We start from the raw sequence: 21,299 nt of genomic DNA on the forward strand, positions 1-21,299 counted from the left end.
TACACTCAGGAGGGGAGATATATTTATCTGAAATCAGAAGCCCCAAGTTTGAATTCTGATTTTTGATACTTAGTGACTGTGAAATCTTTAAACAAGCCATTTGTCTTCTTGAAACCTGTTTCCCTCACTTAAAAGTAGAAATAACATTACCCCACACACAGGTAAACCATGAGGAATGCTTGAAAGCACTTTGAAAACCCAATAAAAATATACTGTTAATGCTGTAGCTTTATACAGACCACATTCCTCTCTTGACTTGCATAGTTTTGAAATTGTAACTTTTTCTTTTTATAAGATGGAACGTTCCCTTCATTCTGTGCTCAGTCGCTAAGTCGTGTCTGGCTCTTTGTGACCCCGCAGACTGTGATGACCTGTGTGTGCTTAGTCACTCAGTCATGTCCAACTCTATCCAAACCCATGGTCTGTAGCCCACCAGGCTCATATTCTGTCCATGAGATTTCCCAGACAAGAATACTGGAGTGGGTTGCCATTTCCTTATCCAGGGGATCTTCCTGATCCAGGGATCAAACCTGCATCTCCTGCATTGGCAGGCAGATTCTTTATCACTGAGCCACCAGGAAGCCCAAGAGGAATTCATACAGGGAATCAAAAGAGGGCAGAAACGCTTTTGGGTTCACAGTAGCTGGAACAGTAACAGATCAGGCTGAGATTTTAACAACATAACTCACCCCCTCTTCTGATGGCTCAACAGGTAAAGAATCTGCCTGCAATGCAGGAGACAGAGGAGACTTGGGGTTCGATCCCTGGATGGGGAAGATCCCCTGGAGAATGAAATGGCTACCCACTCCAGTATTCTTGCCTGGAGAATACCATGGATACAGGAGCCTGGCGGGCTACAGACCATGGGTTTGGATAGAGTTGGACATGACTGAGTGACTAAGCACACACCCAGGTCATCACAGCAGTGTTCTCTGCTAATTCCAACATATGGCCTCTTAACTGAAAGCTGCACAGCCCTCAGTTGTGTAATCTTTGTCTTTGCGATGGGACAAGCCGTTCTACTGTCCCTTCTACTGGACACGTCCAAAAGTATTCAGAAAGCATGAGTGAATGCAAAAATTGCTGTATTTCACAGAGCGTGATTCTTCCCAGGCCTGAAGAGTGCAAACACAAGCAGGATACACTGCTTTCAAACTGTGGTGCTGGAGAAGACTCTTGAGAGTCCCTTGGACAGCAAGGAGATCAAACCAGTCAATCCTAAAGGAAATCAATCCTGAATACTCATTGGAAGGACTGGTACTGAAGTTGAAGCTCCAGTACTTTGGTCACCTCATGTGAAGAGCCGACTCATTGGAAAAGACCCTGATTCTGGGAAAGACTGAAGGCAAAAGAAGGGGATGGCAGAGGATAAGATGGTTGGGCGGCATCACCTACTCAATGGACATGAATTTGAGCAAACTCCGGGAGATGGTGAAGGACAGGGGGGTGTGTCGTGTTGCAGTCCATGGGATCGGAAAGAGTTGGGCATGACTTGATGACTGAACAACAACAGCAACACAGGCTGAATGGCTGATGTGATGCTGAGCTTTTATGAATCCTTGGGTGATGAGAGTGGGCAGAAGAGTACAGGCAGGGTGGCCAGCTCCAAAGCTATGCGATCAAATTAGTCTGTCCTAGGAAAGTGGTCTCTTCTTTCAGCACAAATATGAGTCCCAGAAACTATAAAAAAAAAAAAAACCCAAGCATTCTAAAATAGGCTGTCACATACAACACCAGAAGCTACTGCAGCCAAATATTCCATCATCCACTCACTGTAGAACTTCACGCTAAGAAGAGCGGTCTGCCTGAGGGCGGAAAACACAAAACCGAGACCTCGATTCTGATTTCTTTTGATTCCCTCTCTTGCCTGCTTCAGGAGAAGCGAGAAGACAGCTTTATTTAATTATGTAACACCTTTTGAGTTTCAGGTATTTAAAAGCTTCATGGAGCAGCTCAGGATGGAAAAGAAAAGAATCTGTTTTGGGAAAAAGAGGGAGACAACCATGCTTACAGATGACTGTGTCAAAATAGTGAGGAAATCACATATAAAACAAAATACAGAGAGCAAAAGATATATTTCCACCTTGATTTCTATTATAGTTTCAGGTTTGATTACTCCTGGGAAGTTGATCTAAAATGCAATACAAATCACTTCTTAGAATCTTTCCATCTATCCCAAGGAACACCCTGACTTTACTGCTATGCCTTCTCTGTGCATACAATTCAGCATCTCCTAATAGCTGATCAGATAAATAGTTGGCCCAGGAGACCCTGACACACTCACTAATGTGACATGTTACTTCGAGAACTGCCATTTGTTCAGAAGGTCTTAAACACTCTACCAGGCTTCAGTGTAGGAGCCAACAGCAGCCACATCATTGTTCCCAGTATCCAACAAAATTCCAAAGCCCAGCTAGCCACCAGGAGGCTACTGTGGACTGAATGTGAACCAAACCACTTCATTTTCATCCCATGGTTATCAAAGGATTGGGGCAGAGTGAAAGAGTCCCATTATCTGTTTAGAAGAACTTCTTGTCAGTGACTTTTTTAACACCACCCATTAATATCAATGTTAACTAGAATAGCCTTTCTAAAATGAGAAATATACCTGCAAAATCATTTCTATAATTTGGGGGGAAGTTTTCATTTATCTTCAACCAGCAAAAAAACCCAAGGTAACTATCAGACTGACATACAATTTATGCATGGATAAATGACAAATAGAAGATAGATATGTATATGGATAGATAATATAGAGAATGCATGATAGATAATAGATAAATGATAGATGACAGATGATGATAGATGATAAATAGATAATAGATAGATGTGTTTGGGCAGGGGTGTGTGTGTGCTCATTTGTGTCCCATTCTTTGCACCCCCATGAACTGTAGCCTGCCAGGCTGCTCTCTCCATGAGGATTCTCCAGGCAAGAATACTGGAGTGGATCACCATTTCTTTCTCCAGGGGATCTTCCCTACCCAGAGCTCAAACCCAAGTCTCCTGCACGTGGAATCTTTAGCCACCAGGGATGCAATAATAAATACAATAAAATAAATAAATAAATATGGTAAGCATTTTGCCATTCTTAAAGATTAAACACCCTCTTCCAACAACACAAGAGAAGACTCTAAACATGGACATCACCAGATGTTCAACACCGAAATCAGATTGATTATATTCTTTGCAGCCAAAGATGGAGAAGCTCTATACAGTCAGCAAAAACAAGACCAGGAGCTGACTGTGGCTCAGGTCATGAACTCCTTATTGCAAAATTCAGACTGAAATTGAAGAAAGTAGGGAAAACCACTAGACCATTCAGGTATGACCTAAATCAAATCCCTTATGATTATACAGTGGAAGTGAGAAATAGATTGAAGGGACTAGATCTGATAGATAGAGTGCCTGATGAACTACGGACGGAGGTTCGTGACATTGTAAAGCAGACAGGGATCAAGACCATCCCCATGGAAAAGAAATGCAAAAAAGCAAAATGGCTGTCTGAGGAGGCCTTACAAATAGCTGTGAAAGGAAGAGAAATGAAAAGCAAAGGAGAAAAGGAAAGATATAAGCATCTGAATGCAGAGTTCCAAAGAATAGCAAGGAGAGAAAGAAAGCCTTCCTCAGCAATCAGTGCAAAGAAATATAGGAAAACAACAGAATGGGAAAGACTAGAGATCTCTTCAAGAAAATGAGAGATACCAAGGGAACATTCCATGCAAAGATGGGCTCAATAAAGGACAGAAATGGTATGGACCTAACAGAAGCAGAAGATATTAAGAAGAGGTGGCAAGAATACACAGAAGAACTGCGCAAAAAAGATCTTCGTGACCAAGATAATCACAATGGTGTGATCACTCACCTAGAGCCAGACATCCTGGAATGTGAAGTCAAGTGGGCCTTAGAAAGCATCACTATGAACAAAGCTAGTGGAGGTGATGGAATTCCAGTTGAGCTATTTCAAATCCTCAAAGATGATGCTGTGAAAGTGCTGCACTCAATATGCCAGAAAATTTGAAAAACTCAGCAGTGGCCACAGGACTGGAAAAGGTCCGTTTTCATTCCAATCCCAAAGAAAGGCAATTCCAAAGAATGCTCAAACTACCGCACAATTGCACTCATCTCACACGCTAGTAAAGTAATACTCAAAATTCTCCAAGCCAGGCCTCAGCAGTACGTGAACTTCCAGATGTTTAAGCTGGTTTTAGAGAAGGCAGAGGAACCAGAGATCAAATTGCCAACATCCACTGGATCATGAAAAAAGCAAAAGAGTTCCAGAAAAACATCTATTTCTGCTTTATTGACTATGCCAAAGCCTTTGACTGTGTGGACCACAATAAACTGTGGAAAATTCTGAAAGAGATGGGAATACCAGACCACCTGACCTGCCTCTTGAGAAACCTATATGCAGGTCAGGAAGCAACAGTTAGAACTGGACATGGAACAACAGACTGGTTCCAAATAGGAAAAGGAATACGTCAAGGCTGTATATTGTCACCCTGCTTATTTAACTTACATGCAGAGTACATCATAAGAAACGCTGGGCTGGAAGAAGCACAAGCTGGAATCAAGATTGCTGGGAGAAATATCAATGACCTCAGATATGCAGATGACACCACCCTTACGGCAGAAAGTGAAGAGGAACTAAAAAGCCTCTTGATGAAAGTGAAAGAGGAGAGTGAAAAAGCTGGCTTAAAGCTCAACATTCAGAAAATGAAGATCATGGCATCTGGTCCCATCACTTCATGGCAGATAGATGGGGAAATAGTGGAAATAGCATCAGACTTTATTTTTGGGGGCTCCAAAGTCACTGCAGATGGTGATTGCAGCCATGAAATTAAAAGACGCTTACTCCTTGGAAGGAAAGTTATGACCAACCTAGATAGCATATTCAAAAGCAGAGACATTACTTTGCCAACAAAGGTCCATCTAGTCAAGGCTATGGTTTTTCCTGTGGTCATGTATGGATGTGAGAGTTGGACTGTGAAGAAGGCTGAGCGCCGAAGAATTGATGCTTTTGAACTGTGGTGTTGGAGATGACTCTTGAGAATCCCTTAGACTTCAAAGAGATCCAACCAGTCCATACTAAAGGAGATCAGTCCTGGGTGTTCTTTGGAAGGAATGATGCTAAAGCTGAAACTCCAGTACTCTGGCCACCTCATGCAAAGAGTTGACTCATTGGAAAAGACCCTGATGCTGGGAGGGATTGGGGGCAGGAGGAGAAGGGGACGACAGAGGATGAGATGGCTGGATGGCATCACCGACTCAATGGACATGAGTCTGAGTGAACTCCGGGAGATGGTGATAGACAGGGAGGCCTGGCGTGCTGCAATTCATAGGGTCGCAAAGAGTCAGACACGACTGAGCGACTGAACTGAAGTGAAAGATTATTTGTTAATATGCTGTTTTCTTTTTCATTTTTATGGCCTGCATTTTTATTATGATAAAGAACTCAGCAATGATGTTGCTTCAAAGCATAAAATGAGATGAAATTTTAAAGCACATGACGGTCCCAGGCTCAATGTTTCACAGTTCTTTGGACTCCTGCTTTAACTGGCCAAATACAAAAACCATTAAGGCAGCATCACCCAGGTCAACAAACCTAGGTTAATTTTTATCTTCAAGTTAAAGAAAGCTGAGCTGATGAGCTGGTTTTGAAGTTCCAGTGATAACAACAACACTGGTAACTTGTGCACCCCGCCTCCACCACCACCATAGTGAATTCAGCATTCACCATGCCAGGCACTGGGCCTACACTCTGCAAGCATCTGTTCAGTTACGATGTTTTTAGGTTGCATTTTTCTGATTAAAGTAAAACAAATTGATTTGGAAATATTTGAACATATGTCATACATTAGTGTATAAAGATATAAGTAAAATCATTATTAAACATCCATCAATTGGTGAAAAAAGTTAAGTTTTGCATATTTTTATAATTACTTAAGGGTTAGATCATGTTACAGCTGCTATTATAAATACCACTTTTTTGTTACACGTAGTATCAAAGCCATTTTCTCTGACATCAGGAAAGTATCAAGTTTTGCTCAGTGGCAGTTTTGTAGCCAATGAAGTTTATTCAAGGTGGGATTATAGCTAAAAGAACATATCAAAAACATATTTTTTAAAAGTTTCTTCCTATCCCATCACAAGCAACCATGTTCTGCTTAATTGTAGTCGTTTATATTGTTTCCAATGTTTTTCTTTATTTCCTACTAAAATCAACATTTCTTGTGCAGACATCCTTAGAAAAATGACCATCATCTCAAATCATTAATATTCTATCCAAATTACCCCAGATAAGAAGAAGCCATGCTTTACCTGTTCAAGTCAGATGTTGTTATTCATTCCTAACCTCCACGTAAGGACATTTTACCATGTCTCCTCCAAAACATATTTTTCTGAGTTTTCAAAATGCCTACTAGTCAAGTTATCTATTGTTGCATAACAAACCAGTGCAACATTTGCATAAGGGCAGGAGGAGAAGTAGATGACAGAGGATGAGATGTTTGGATGGCATCACCAACTCAATGGACATGAGTTTGAGCAAACTCCAGGAGATAGTGGAGAACAGAGAAGCTTGGCATGCTGCAGTCCATGGGGTCACAAAGAGTTGGACGTGACTTAATGACTGAACAACAAATTTATATTTATAAACTAATCATTAATTAGTTTACATTTATGCATAAATCATCAATTATTTATAACTCTCCCAGTTAAAACAAAGAGAGCCATTGGGGGCCTTCATACACTTACATGTAGATGTGACTGTGGCTTGGTCTTCTGGAAGCTTTAGCTCTCACATGTCTGGCATGGCCCCACACAACCTCTCCATGTGGCTGCCTTGGGCTCCCCCACACTATGGCAGTGTTGGGATAATCAGATTTTGGGAGACACTGGCTCCAAATTTATTGCTCTCAGCGACCCAGGCAGAAATCCCAAGGCTTGTTATGACTTGGTCTCCAAAGTTCAGAAATGTCCTCTCTACTGCATTCCTTGTGCCGATCAGGTCAGAATAGATTTAAGGGAATGGGAACAGGCTAGACCTTGCCTCTCACTAAGAGGAGCATCTAAAAATGTTCGCTTCACTTTCATCCTTCACATCTTCTCTAAGGGGGGGGAAAATGTCTTCAAAAGGCTGGACTTCCTGTGATTGCCTCTTACACACTAGTGATAGATGTATAAAACAGATAACTAACGAGAACACACTGTAGACTCAAGGAACCCTACTCAGTACACTTGGTGATCTAAATGTGAAGGAAATTCTGAAAAGAGGAGATATTGGTATACTTCTGGCTGATTCACTTTGTTGTACAACAGAAATTAATACAACATTGCAAAGTAACTATATTCCAATAAAAATTAATTTAAAAAATAACGCTTGAATTATACACCCAACTGAAATTTTCTTATTGTAATTTAAAGCCATTTCCTTATTCTGTCTTCTTGAAGATACTCAAGACATTAGTAGAAAGCTTTCCTTTGATATCAGTAGTTTCTATAGTGAAAGGTGTCTGCATCTTATCTGGATTAGATTTTCCCTAACCACAAAATGAGGTGCTAGAACTTAGGTAGTGCTTTTCAACTCCAATGTTTAGGAGTTATTTGGGACTCTCTACTCATCTTTGTATGTAAAGTCTTGTACAAAAAGTCTAAAACTGCTTCCTAATAAATACTTATTTTCCATGACTGAACCCCAACCCCTCAAATAACTGACAAAAATTTCTTTCCCTTCATATGAACTACCCCTGAATTACCATTGTCCAGATAGAAACAGTTGTGAATTTACACATAAAAGATAAAGTTATTACAGCATTTGGAAGAAAATCTTTGAAGCTAATTATCTAAAGATTAGAGAAAGGATATCTTTTAATTAATTTCAAACCCTGGATTGAGTACTAAGCAGAAACATGAAAGAAAGATTTCCAATAGAAAGCAGTGGTTATGGAAGAGACTACCTCCCCTTGAGGATTACCATTTAATTTTCAGCATTGATTTGAAATAAATGCTGGTATGATCTCTAAGGGAAGACCCTCCGTTATTAACCTAATGAAGGAGCACACAGTGTAATAAGCAAAATATATGCTGGGTTCCTTGTTAAACTGTCTTCCATAGTCTGTGCTGGTTTCAGTGAGGGTACTTAAGTTTACACCTTTGCTGTCCTCTTGGATAAATGGCATGGAGGCTGAGTCATTGAAAGCTGTGCCTCGGACCTTCACTAACCTTTTTATTTGCTTTCTCTCCACCCAGCATCCAACATGGCCCTTGGCACTTAAAGTTTTGATAAGTGAGTTGCCACAAATATTTTGCTTTTTCTTATAATAACAGAAAAACTTAAAATTTTAAAGTATCCAACTTAAATTATGAGAGTAAGGCCCACTCTGTCAGGCCAAGCTTAAAATTGTTATGTGTATATACTCAGGTGCTCAGTCATCTTTTTGACCCCATAGACGGTAGCCCACCAGGTTCTTCTGTCCATGGGATTCTCCAGGCAGGAATACTGGAGTGAGTTTCCATTTCCTTCTCCAGGAAATTTTGCAGCTTAAAATTATCTACAAGTTACTGTTACAACTCAATAGCAATAATAACTAATAACCTGATTTGATTGGACCATTTCTCCAAAGACATACAAATGACCAACAGGTATGTAAACATCATTAATCACCAGGGAAATGCAAATCAAGACCACAATGAGCTATCTCCTGTTGGAATGGCTGTTATCAAAAATACAAAGGCGAACATGAGGAGAAATTGGAGCTCTCATGCCATGTAGGTGTGGATGGAAACTGGTGCAGTTGTTATGAAAAATAGCATTGAGGTTCCTCAAAAAAAATTAAAAATTGGACTATCATATGATCCAGCAACTCCTCTCCTGAGTATTTATCCAAAAGAAATGAAATCAGAACTTCAAATGGATGTATACTACAACTACATAGGTTTATAAACTCTACAGCAAGATTATGCACCATTACATCCAAAAATATAAAATATTTTAAAAAATAGCTACTGGAAGATAATTCCTCAATTGTCATATTTTGTATCACACAGCAGAGATATTCTTTGGAAGTGGCCCTCATGTTTTGTCAACTTGATATAAAGGAAAGCATTGGCCCCAAAAAGCAAGATCAAAGCTAATCCTTTCTTCACATCCCTCAATCTAATGCTGTAATTATTTATTTTTAAAAAAATATAGTCATTCACACTCTTTCACTGGAGACAGCCTTGGCTAGTTTGGTATGTTGAGAGTCCAAAAAGTTGTCTTTCTCTCTTTCAACTTCTAAACTTAAAACCAGATCTAAACTCTTGAAGAAACATCTGAGGCCAGCACAACAAAGACTTCAACATGTGTGCAATCTCCCGAATTCTCCCCAACTTGGAAACTTTAATACATAACATAGTTCTGACAATGTGTGTTAGCCAAGGTTTTGAGTTGGGGCTCGGCTCTTTCCTTTTGGCCAGAAGTTTATGAAAAAGGAGACCAATGAGAGTAGGCGCGTCTGAGTCCTGAGACATCCTTGTGAAAACCTCTCTCCCCAAGGAGCTTGGTCCATGCCCTTGGGTGTCCCAAAGTCTGCAACTTTCCATAGCTTCATGTGGCCCATTGACAATTAGCAGTTGTCAAGTGGAAGGACCACACACCCCAGCTGGTCAACTGAGGCCACGTCTAGATGAAATTAATGACACAGCTCCTGGTCTCCATGTGGCCATTTTGCAGACCAGCCTGGGGCTCATCACCTCTGCAGAGATGGACATGGAGTTCATCAGAGTGGAGTTGACAGTCACCCCGTGGTGCCAGCTGCCCGGGGTGGGCTTAATGCAGAGTAATGACAAAGGAAAGGCCTGAAGCCAAAGCCTGTTGTCCACGTCCATGCTAATCAGTGACTCATTTTGGCCTCGGGTCCCATCACCAAATGGCCCATCTCCAAAAGCATGCTCCTTATGTGATCTCTGAAAGCATCTTGTTAGAAGGATGCTTTAGAAGAAGAAGTTAGAAGAAACTAAATGAACATTCCAAAGGCAAGAATCTCCTTATCAAAGATCAGCCATGATAGAAAAGGAATATTTTTATTTTATTAACTTACTTATTTTTATTGGAGTATAGCAGCTTTATAATTTTGTATTAGTTTCTACTGTACAGCAAAGTGAATCAGCAATATGTATAAGTGAATCAGCTTACACACACATATATCCCCTGCCTTTTGGGTTTCCTTTCCATTCAGTTTACCACAGAGCATAGAATAGAGTTTCCTGTTCTGTACAGTAGGTTCTCATTAGTTATCTATTTTATACATTATATCAATAGTGTGTATATGTCAAAGGAACACTTTTTTAAAAGCAGGAAGTAGTGAGTTTTCTCCCAACTGTCATCATGTGACATATACATATTTTTTAAGTTAAAGGACATTTACTGACAGATTAAAAACCGTAACTCCAGGTAGTTATGGAGTTTGCAAAATACACCACTGAGCCCAGTTGCAAAGAACAGATGTTAATGTTGTTGTTGTTCAGTTGTGGCTGATTCTTTGCGACCCCATGGACTGCAGCATACCGGGCTCCCCCGTCCTCCACTATCTCCCAGGGTTTGCTCAAACTCATGTGCATTGAGTAGGTGATGCTGTCTAACTGGTGTTAATACACAAAGTTTAAGCAATGCTGTACTTATCATTGGACAAGACCCTGATGATGGGAAAGATTGAAGGCAGGAGGAGAAGGGGATGACAGAAAATAAGATGGTTGGATGGCATCACCGACTTGATGGACATGAGTTTGAGTAAACTCCGGGAGTTGGTGATGGATAGGGAAGCCCGATGTGCTGCAGTCCATGGGGTCACAAAGAGTCGGACACAACTGAGCGACTGAACTGAACTGACACTAATTTCTGACCAAGTACTGTATTGTTTAGTTTGTGTATAAAATTGACCATTTATGAACCAATCAATACAAAAAATTTCTGCAAAAACAGAAAAAAAATTAAGCTCAAGAAAACAAACAGCCATTTATGCATTTATTATGCATATGTTGATGTACAGTATATAACCTAATCAAATGTCCCTTCTGAGTTTTCAAGTTGTCAAAAAAAAAACACAAAAAACCTGTAGTCAGAAACACATCAGGAAGACACAGCACAATCTACAATACTCTTCAATCTCTAGAACTGATGCCCTGACCTTGAAAGTGTTCATAATTTTACCTGAGGGGGAAAAAAAAGTCACTTAAAAAAAAGATGCACAATTACTGATTAAGATTCAAACCTCCTCAGGAAAATACAACCAAAAAAGCAAGCAAAACCTCTCTTACACACCAAGCCTGGAAACACACACATCTAATCTCCCCAAGTACTGGTTTGGTTTCTAGAAGTCCACCTAGAAAACTTCAGGTAAACACAGAGCAAAATTGGGCATTTAACAATTACTTAATTTTTTTAAAATGCTTTAAGGAAAATTCTCAGTGACACACAAAACATTATCCACTCAATCTGCCCTCCTTGGAATAGTAATTTCTCCTACATAAAGGATATTATTGCAAATAGAAAAAGATATCCTTATCTGTATACTTTCCAGGATCTGCTTTTCCACTCCAAACCACTTTATGCAGTCGCTAAGTAATGTCCGACTCTTTGAGACCCCATAGACTGCAGCACGCCAGGCTTCCCTGTTTTTCACTATCTCTCTGAGTTTGCTCAAACTGCTTTAATTGGTGTCCTATATCGAATTTAAAACTGCAAAGTGCAATACAGTCACAAACTTAAAATGCCATTGAACAGATCATTCTGCCTTTGACCTAAACTTTACACTACTTAAAAAAAAAATAACAAATCTCTTTTGAAGAATTTCAAAAACCAACACAAAATCCTCCTCTCATACATAAAATATTTCTATGTAAACTTATTAGTAATCTAGCACCAGGCTAGCCTTTGTTACAGATAAAGAAAACTAGTTATCAAAATCTTTTCTGTGAGCTTCCAGACAGCAAAAGAAAAGAAAAAAAAAAAAAGATAGAAGCTTCTACAAAAACCTGCTCCAGGATACCAAAGTTGTATGGCACCCCTCATCTCCGGGGCACAGGCGATGAACCTCAAACTCCTCACCAATACACATGGCCCCATGCAGAAATATGCCAAAACAGCACTGTTTGGGCTCATTGTGTCCCAATTAATACTATAACAAGCTTCCTTAGGTAACCAAATCCTTAATCAGCCCTCTCAAAACTATGTATGCTCCAAGAAAGACTTCTGTTAATTCTGCTTAATGCCTGACAGTGGTTAAGCACCATTAAAACTCCATAATTTCATTGTATGTTATTGTAATCATATCAGCATATATCTCAGTGGCCAGGCAACGCTCAATAGGCTGCCGTGAATTACAGGTCACGTGACTCTGCTTCAGCACGAGACTATCTTCCATCACAGCCAGCCCTCCTCTGCCCTCCCCGCAGTCAGTAGCCTAAGCAGGTATTAATAAAGGTCTCCTTTTTTAAATTGCACAGCTCTAAATGGTCTTTAAGGGACCCAGCAGTAATCTCAAGATCCCTATATTTTAGCAGGAAAGCAGGACAGAGGAATTAATAAGAGCCCTTTCTGTGCAAACTGCTTCCTGCTCTAGGGCTCGAGCGCGATGTCAGGGCGCTAAGAGAATTTTAAATGCACAGGATGGATTGTTTGTGTTGCAAAAGCGAAACAGGGGGCAAAGGCTAAGAGACTTGAGAAAATTGAAAGAGTGCCAGGGAAGCTGGGATGCAAATAGCAACAAAACAGGGATAAATGCTCCTGTTCACATATGCAGGAGTCCTGCAGAAGGGGAGGGGGGGAAAGGTTATTAATTTTCACCAGGCTGTATCTTACAGCTGGTGGCTCAGCATCAGTTTTGGGTGTAATGAAAATGGTCTGAGCAGAAGATAAATGGTTCATAAAGTGGACCATTTAGATGCAATCGAGGCTCAATCTGCCCAGTGACTAATCACGTCCCCCCAGTAAAGCTGAATTCCACTAACAGACTTTTTTTTTTTCCCGGCTGTACCAGTGAATTGTAGCCGGGTCTAAGTTCAAGGCAGGCAGAGAATTATCTTGATTTATTAGCACACTCCCTGGCCGTGCCACTCGCCCGGCTGTGCCTTTGTGGGCTTCTGCCCTGTTGCTGTCGGAGCGTAATTTTTACTGTTCCCCTGGGAATGGTACACCGCATCATTGCAGCCGCTAGAAAAATGGGCTGCTTTTGCACCTGTAATTTTTCTTCTTTTGCTGCTGAAGGTATATAATATATCTCTAAAGTGCGTAATAAGTTTCTGAAAAACGTGTTTTTAAAAGAAATTGATTCCAGGGGTTTATAAGCCTGAGCAAGGCCACGTAAGGAAATGTACCAGATTGCAAAGGTATGCCTAGCCTGGTAAGGCAGCCATTTTTCCCTCCCATTTACTAAATCCTGACTTGGAGTCCAGAGCATAATTTAAGACATTTTTCTATACAGTAGTTGCTTCTCATAATGAACTCTGATCAAATAAAAATGGTGTTTATATTGAGACTTTACAAGTCCTGATTACGTATAAAATGGAGTAGAATCCCTCATAATGACATTTAATTGTGAGAAAGAAAAGATTCCAATAGAAGAGCATTCAGCTGCATTTGTTCAATGTTCCTTTGCATAATGCCGTTTATAGATCGTTCAATTATGACATTATTCTGAGCTGGATAAGAGTAACTCACTGGCTCCCCGTATTTTTAGACCTATGGAAAATCAACTTGGGTGTGATTTTTCATGATTTCAACTGGGAGTTATTCACAGAAGGCCCTTGGTTTTTACAAGGATTGACAATACCCGTTTGGCTGATGAATTCTGATGCTTCACCCTGCAATCTTGGAAGCATCTTCAGATGGGAATTCATGATGCTGGGGACACCAGGAGAAGCCAAATCTCCTCATGGGATCTCCAAAGTCTCTAACTGAACATTATTAATAACACAACCCATGGCTGAGGGAGGGGTCTGAGCCAGTTTACTCTGAGCCTTGCAAGCTTATTTTTTCTGTTTTCTAAAGAGCCTGATGGATATCACAGGGAAACTAGCAGGCAATAAGCAGGGGAGGAAACCTCAGTGATCACATGGCATCTTTAAAGGAGCCCAGGCTCTCAGATGTCATCCCTTCTATGACATCAGTTTTCTGAAGGCAGCAGAAGGTGTAGACTCATTACTTGCCGAGCAGCCTCTCAGACCTGCATTCGTCTCTGTCACAGGGTGATCTTTCCCCTGCCTTCCTCCATTTCCCATAGAGCTTTGACCGATGCAGCTGTGAACTGGCTTCTGCAGGAAAACAGACAAACCTGTGGGGTGCTGACCACGCCTCCAGGTTTAGCAGCAGAAAAAGGTGGTGAAGCATTGCAGTCATTCTCAGCAGAACACGTCTGTAACAACACAACCCGAACAACCAATGCTTTCTGTCATTCATGTAACCAACATTCACTGCATATTTGGTATGTGTCAAATACTATGATGGGTTTGCGAAACACACAGATGAAGGAGGCAGAGAGCCCTTCCTCAACAACTTGCGATCTTGAATGACTGATGATGAAGGCTGTGAACACATGGATATCTCTAGCCTGGATGATGCTAATACATCAGAAAGAAAAAGACCGAGGGTCACTAACCTCTGCCTCTACCAGAGCTAACTAGGACCAGTGTTACTCTGGGAAAGTCACAGAGTATCTCTGTACTTCTGTTCCATGACTGTAAAATAAAGATCTTTGCTCCATCCATCACTCAAGGTGATTTGGGAAATTAATGAAGGGTATTTGTACAGTTGCTTTGATGCACCACGGAGTAGAAGGAATTATTATTACTATTGCCTGAAAGGTCAGGGGTTGTTGCAGGGTTATGGACACTATATCTGCCTTGCTTAAGGGTCTCTGATTGAGGAGGGGAATGGTAAGTGGAAATACAGCACTTTCCTGGTTCACCAAGCTATGTGATGGGACAGGGGCTGGGTCACTCCAGGAGTAAGGGGTATACTTTCCTCATTTGCACAAAGGCAGCACACGAGGAAGCAATAGGGTGTGCAAATGTGCAAACTGTCAGAACAGCTTTGGAATCTCTCTTGGTAAATATCACATTGCACTTGAAAATATGTGGGTTATTTTCAAATATCTTTTGATATTGATTTCTAACATAATTCCACAGTGATAAGAGAATAGACCCTATATTATTTCAATACCTTTAGACCATGAAATTTTTTGCATCTTGTTTTAAGTCCCTGGATATGTTCCAGTGTCTCCTAGTTTATAGTCTTTGGGAACTTCAAAAGAATGTGTATCCTACTGTTGGGTGAAAATTGTATAAATCTTAATTATGTTGAATCGGTTCGTGGTACTTTTCAGGTCTACTATATCTTTCTACTTTTCTGTATGTTCATTCTATTAATTTTTGAGAGTTTGATGTTGAAACTCCAACTAAAAACTCTTATCTACTTTAAAAAATAATTGTAATATAAAGTAGAACTATGTGTAACTGTGTTCTGTATTTTCCAAGTCTTCTGTAAATGCGTTATCATACTTTCATAATTTAAAAAATAAAAAAGAGAAAAATAAAGAACAGCTTTTGGAATCATTCCATTCCTGAGTGTTTTCCATAACTCCTTGAGATTTTACCCACTTCCATGATACCTTATATTGGCCTTTGACACCAATTTATACTACCTTAGAAAATTGCATCTTGGTTAAAAACGTGATTCATTAAGAGATAATTTAACTGGAATAGAATATCACTGAGAATGCTATTACCTATTTCTTTTTTTTTTTTTACTTTTTATTTTACATTGGAGTATAGCCAATTAACAATATCGTGGTAGTTTCAGGTAGACAACAAAGGGACTCAGCCACATGTTGACATGTACCCGTTCTCCCTGAAACTCCCCTGCCATCCAGGCTGCCACACAACACTGAGCAGAAACATTTATTTAGCCCATGAAAACACAGCCTTAAATTTTATTTATTTGTTTTAAGATTTTATTTATTTGTTTACTTTTGGCCATGCCACGTGGCATGTGGGAATCTTAGTTTCCCTGACCAGGGATCCAACCCGGGCCCCCTACACTGGAAGCTCGTAGTCTTAACCACTGGATGCCAGGGAAGTCTCTAGCCTTAAACTTTAATTCACAATAATATAAATGTTCACGTCTGAGAAAGTTTTCATGAAGGAAAGCAAAGCTTATACTTTGGTGGGTGGATCAAATTCTTTGGAAATATTTATTAACTGAATTGCCCTGCTGAGGGTTAAATTGGTCCAATGTAACCGCAACACAGGACCCATTCAACTGAAAGCCAGAATGATCTTTTATGTGTTCCAAGCTTTCCCCCACAGCCCACACTAATCAACCCCACCCCTTCACTGACTCTGCCCTTGCCCATCTTATTATAGCACTGATAAATACTGAAACTGTATTTTGGGGGTTGTTGGCTTCTTTGTTTTCTGTTTCCCCAGGTAGGTGAGCTTGAGCAAGTCTTAAACCTCAGCTCTCTCTCACCTATCCAATGGAGATGCCAACACCTTGTTAGACCATTAGGGGAGAGTGAAGATCAAGACTCTATAAAGACTTCGATGAGTCTTTGACAGAACTAGCCCAAGAGCCTCCAAGAATGCCTAGATCCTGCCTGAAACATAGTAACTCTTCCATAGTAACTCTTCCAAGTCCCTGAGGGACATATGTTTGAGTGACAGTAGCAAATAAAAATAACCCTCCCCCTCCCTACACCCTGTGAGGCTGGAGCTCAAAACCCATCTGTCAGACTAAGCTGCCTCCAAGGAGAACAGCAGATACAAGAGATGAAGTGAGAAGGCTGAACCAGGTGTGTGTGTGTGTGTGTGTGTGTGTGTGTGTGTAATGGTGTGGGGGCAGGGTTGATGAAGGGAAGGTAGACCAGTTGCCTGAGCACCCTTTCTGCAGCTAGCAGGAAAGAAAGAACATAATGAATCCATGGGCCTCAGTTTTATTAATAACTTACAGTGGCCTTATCTGCTTATTTCATTCCACAATAAGACCAATATCTAACAGCTGCTTCCTGGAGGCAGTGAACTGGGGGCAAGGAGGTGGAGGGCTGACGTGGGGCATGGACCTTTATCCCTACACAGAGGTCCCCAGGACCTGACGCCTGCAGGGTACTCAGGACATGACCGTGAAGAAATCACAATGATCTCATTATATTAATAGAACATTCTCCAAATAAAAGGGATCAAGCAAATTCACTTCTTTGAGCACCCTGAATGAGAGTGACCTTCAGATTGCTATACCTGAGTGTGGTCCTCTGTGAAGGGACCTCTCAACCCAAGCCAAGTTTAGCCAGCATCTTAGTCACAAAACCACCCCCCTCCACCCACCCAGAGGCTGGGAGACTTCAACCACAGATGTTATTTCTCACAATTCTGGAGGCTGGAGGGTTCAGGTAAAAGACTCAGTTTCCAGTGAGACCCACTTGATGGGTTGGAGATGGCTGTCTTCTCATTGCGTCCTCATGTGATGGAGAGAGTGGTCATCTCTCTTATGTGTCTTCTCTTTTTATTGAAATACAGTTGACTTACAATGCAGTTCTAATTTCTGCTATACAGAAAAGTGACTCACTTATATCAGTTCAGTGTAGTTCAGTCATGCAGTTGTGTCCGATTCTTTGCAACCCCATGGACTGCAGCACACCAGGCCTCCCTATCCATCATCAACTCCCAGAGTCCACCCAAACCCATGTCCGTTGAATCAGTGATGCCATCCAACCATTTCATCCTCTGTCGTCCCCTTCTCCTCCTGTCCTCAGTCTTTCCCAGCATCAGTGTCTTTTCAAATGAGTCAGCTCTTCACATCAGGTGGCCAAAGTACTGGAGTTTCAGCTTCAGCATCAGTCCTTCCAATGAATATTCAGGACTGAATTCCTTTAAGATGGACTGGTTGGATCTCCCTGCAGTCCAAGGGACTCTCAAGAGTCTTCTCCAACACCACAGTTCAAAAGCATCAATTCTTTGGTGCTCAGCTTTCTTCACAGTCCAACTCTCACATCCATACATGACTACTGGAAAAATCATACCTTTGACTAGATGGACCTTTGTTGGCAAAGTAATCTCTCTGCTTTTTAATATGCTGTCTAGGTTGGTCATAGCTGTTCTTCCAAGGAGCAAGCATCTTTAAATTTCATGGCTGCAGTCACCATCTGCAGTGATTTTGGAGCCCCCAAAAATAAAGTCTCTCACTGTTTCCATTGTTTCCCCATCTATTTGCCATGAAGTGATGGGACCAGATGCCATGACCTAGTTTTCTGAATGTTGAGCATTTTTTTTTGTTTTTGTTTTTGTTTTTTTGCATTTTTAAAACGTATTTATTTATTTTAATTGGAGGCTAATTACTTTACAATATTGTACTGGTTTTTGCCATACATTGACATGAATCAGCCATGGGTGGACATGTGTCCCTCATCCTGAACCCTCCTCCCTACTCCCTCCCCATCCCATCCCTCAGAGTTGTTCCAGTGCACTGGCTTTGAGTGCCCTGTTTCATGTATAGAACTTGGATTGGTGATCTGTTTCACATATGGAAATATACATGTTTCAATGCTATTCTCTCAAATCATCCCACCCTCGACTTCTCCTACAGACTCCAAAAGTCTGTTCTTTATATCTGTGTCTCTTTCGCTGTCTCACATATAGGGTCATTGTTACCATATTTCTAAATTCTGTATATATGTGTTAATATACTTTATTGGTGTTTTTCTTTCTGACTTACTTCACTCTGTATAATAGGCTCTAGTTTCATCCACCTCATTGGAACTGTGGAGAAGGACATGGCAACCCACTCCAGTGTTCTTGCCTGGAGAATCTCAGGGGCGGGGGAGCCTGGTGGGCTGCCGTCTGTGGGGTGGCACAGAGTCGGACATGACTGAAGCGACTTAGCAGCATTGGAACTGATTCAAATGTGTTCTTTTTAATAGCTAAGTCATATTCCATTGTAGATATGTACCATAACTTTCTTATCCATTCATCTGCTGGTGGACATCTAGGTTGCTTCCATGTCCTAGCTATTGTAGACAGTGCTGTGATGAACACTGGGGTACACATATCTCTTTCAATTCTGGTTTCCTCAGTGTGTATGCCCAGCAGTGGGATTGCTGGGTTGTATGGCAGTTGTATTTCCAGTTTTTTAAGGAATCTCCACACTGTTCTCCATAGTGGCTGTACTGGTTTGCATTCCCACCAACAGTGTAAGAGGGCTCCCTTTTCTCCACACCCTTTCCAGCGTTTATCGTTTGTAGACTTTTTGATAATAGCTGTTCTGACCAATGTGAGATGATACCTCATGGTCTGAATGCTAAGTTTTAAGCCAACTTTTTCACTCTCCTCTTTCATTTTCATCAAGAGGCTCCTTAGTTCTTTTTTGCTTTTTGCCATAAGGGGGGTGTCATCTGCGTATCTGAGCTTATTGATATTTCTCCTGGCAATCTTGATTCCAGCTTGTGCTTCATCCAGCCCAGCATTTCGCATGATGTACTCTGCATATAAGTTAAATAAATAGAGTGACAATATACAGCCTTGATGTACTCCTTTCCCAATTTGTGTGTGTATGTGTGTATTCTATTTTAGTATTCTTTTCCATTTTGATTCATCCCATGAGACTGGATATAGTTCCCTGGGTTACACAGTAGGATCAGGTTAGTTATCCATTCTAAATACAATGTGTTTAGTCACTCAGTCATGTCAGACTTTTTGCAACCCCATGGACTGTAGCCCACCAGGCTCCTCTGTCCATGGGATTTCCCAGGCAAGAATACTAGAGTGGGTAGACTTTCCCTTCTCCAGAGATTTTCCCAACCCAGGGATCAAACCCAGGTCTCCCGCATTGCAGGCAGATTCTCTACCAGCTGAGCCACAAGGGAAGCCCAAGAATTCTGGAGTGGGTAGCCTATCCCTTCTCCAGAGGATCTTACTGACCCAGGAATCAAACTGGGGTCTCCTGCATTGCAGGTGGATTCTTTACCAGCTGAGCTATCAGGGACGCCCTCTAAATGCAGTAGTTTGAGCCTACTAATCCTAATTCCATCATGAGGGCTGCACATTCAGGAGCCAGTCACCTTCCCAAGGCCCCACTTCCAAATGCCATCACATTAAGGCTTGTTGTTTCTGTTGTTCAGTCACTAAATTGTGTCCAACTCTTTGCAACCCCATGGACTGCAGCACCCCAGGCTCCCCTGTCCTTTACTCTCTCCTGGGGTTTGTTCAAAATCATGTCCATTGAATCAGTGATGCCATCCAACCATCTCACCCTCTGCTTTCCCCTTTTCCTGCCCTCAATCTTTCCCAGCATCAGGCTCTTTTCCAATGAGTCAGCTCTTTGCATCAGGTGGCCAAAGTATTGGAGTTTCAGCTTCAGCATCAGTCTTTGAATGAATATTCAGGATAGATTTCCTTTAGGATTGACTAGTTTGATCTCCAGCACCACAATTCAAAAGCATCAATTCTTTGGTGCTCAGCCTTCTTTATGGTCCAGCTCTCACATCCATACCTGACTACTGGAAAAACCATTGGAGAAGGAAATGGCAACTCACTCCAGTATTCTTCCCTGGGAAATCCCATGGACAGAGGAGCCTGGCGGCTACGGTCCACAGGGTCACAAAGAGTCAGACACAACTGAGTGACTAAAACAACAAACAAGCCTTCAACATATAAATTTGGGGTGGGACACAAACATTGAGTCCATAGCATCCAACCTGGGGGTATTTTTTCTAAATAATTGATAAAAAGGAAAGACAAAGCTATACTCTCTCAGAATTCCTACCACTTTTAAAAACATGCAAAGCACAACGGCATAGGAAGTTTTGGCTGGTGTCTGTGTACTTATTATTTCCACTATGGAAGTCTTAGAAAACTGAATGGCTTACAGGTTCTGTGTTGCAAATAAAATCAACACCTCTCTAGACGATATCAGCTTGTCTCCAAAAACACTTGGATTAATCTAGTATCTCCTTGTCTCCACATTAAGATAATCATGACAACTGGGTAAAATATTTATCAGTAGAAAGTGCAATCCAAAGACACCAAAACACTCACTGAACAACTTTTACAAACTGTTAGGAATTCAGCATAAGATCTCCATTAAAGCAAGCGTCTTCCCATGTTATAAATATCGGGGACATGTTTCGTAAACTGGATCTGAGAACAAAAATAAAGAGTAAGAATTCACATTGACAGGGGCTGTCATGTCAGCACTTTACAGGTTCACAGGCTGTGTATGTTTCCGAGAACCTCTTTATATATAATGGTGGGACAATATATTTGTCCTGACAGTA

General features: G+C 41.1%; 1 long non-coding RNA gene across 3 annotated transcripts in view; it reads right to left on the reverse strand.

Annotated features, from left to right (window-relative positions):
* LOC112448748 (uncharacterized) overlaps positions 1 to 21,299 on the reverse strand; it is an 80,741-nt gene that overhangs the window by 52,112 nt on the left and 7,330 nt on the right. For all 3 annotated transcript variants that reach the window (XR_003037095.2, XR_009496370.1, XR_003037096.2), the window contains exon 2: positions 14,310 to 14,390. This is a non-coding gene — a long non-coding RNA (uncharacterized lncRNA). The remainder of the gene's footprint in view (positions 1 to 14,309; positions 14,391 to 21,299) is intronic.

The sequence above is a fragment of the Bos taurus genome, chromosome 11 (assembly GCF_002263795.3).
Source record: "Bos taurus isolate L1 Dominette 01449 registration number 42190680 breed Hereford chromosome 11, ARS-UCD2.0, whole genome shotgun sequence".
Lineage (NCBI taxonomy): Eukaryota > Metazoa > Chordata > Mammalia > Artiodactyla > Bovidae > Bos > Bos taurus.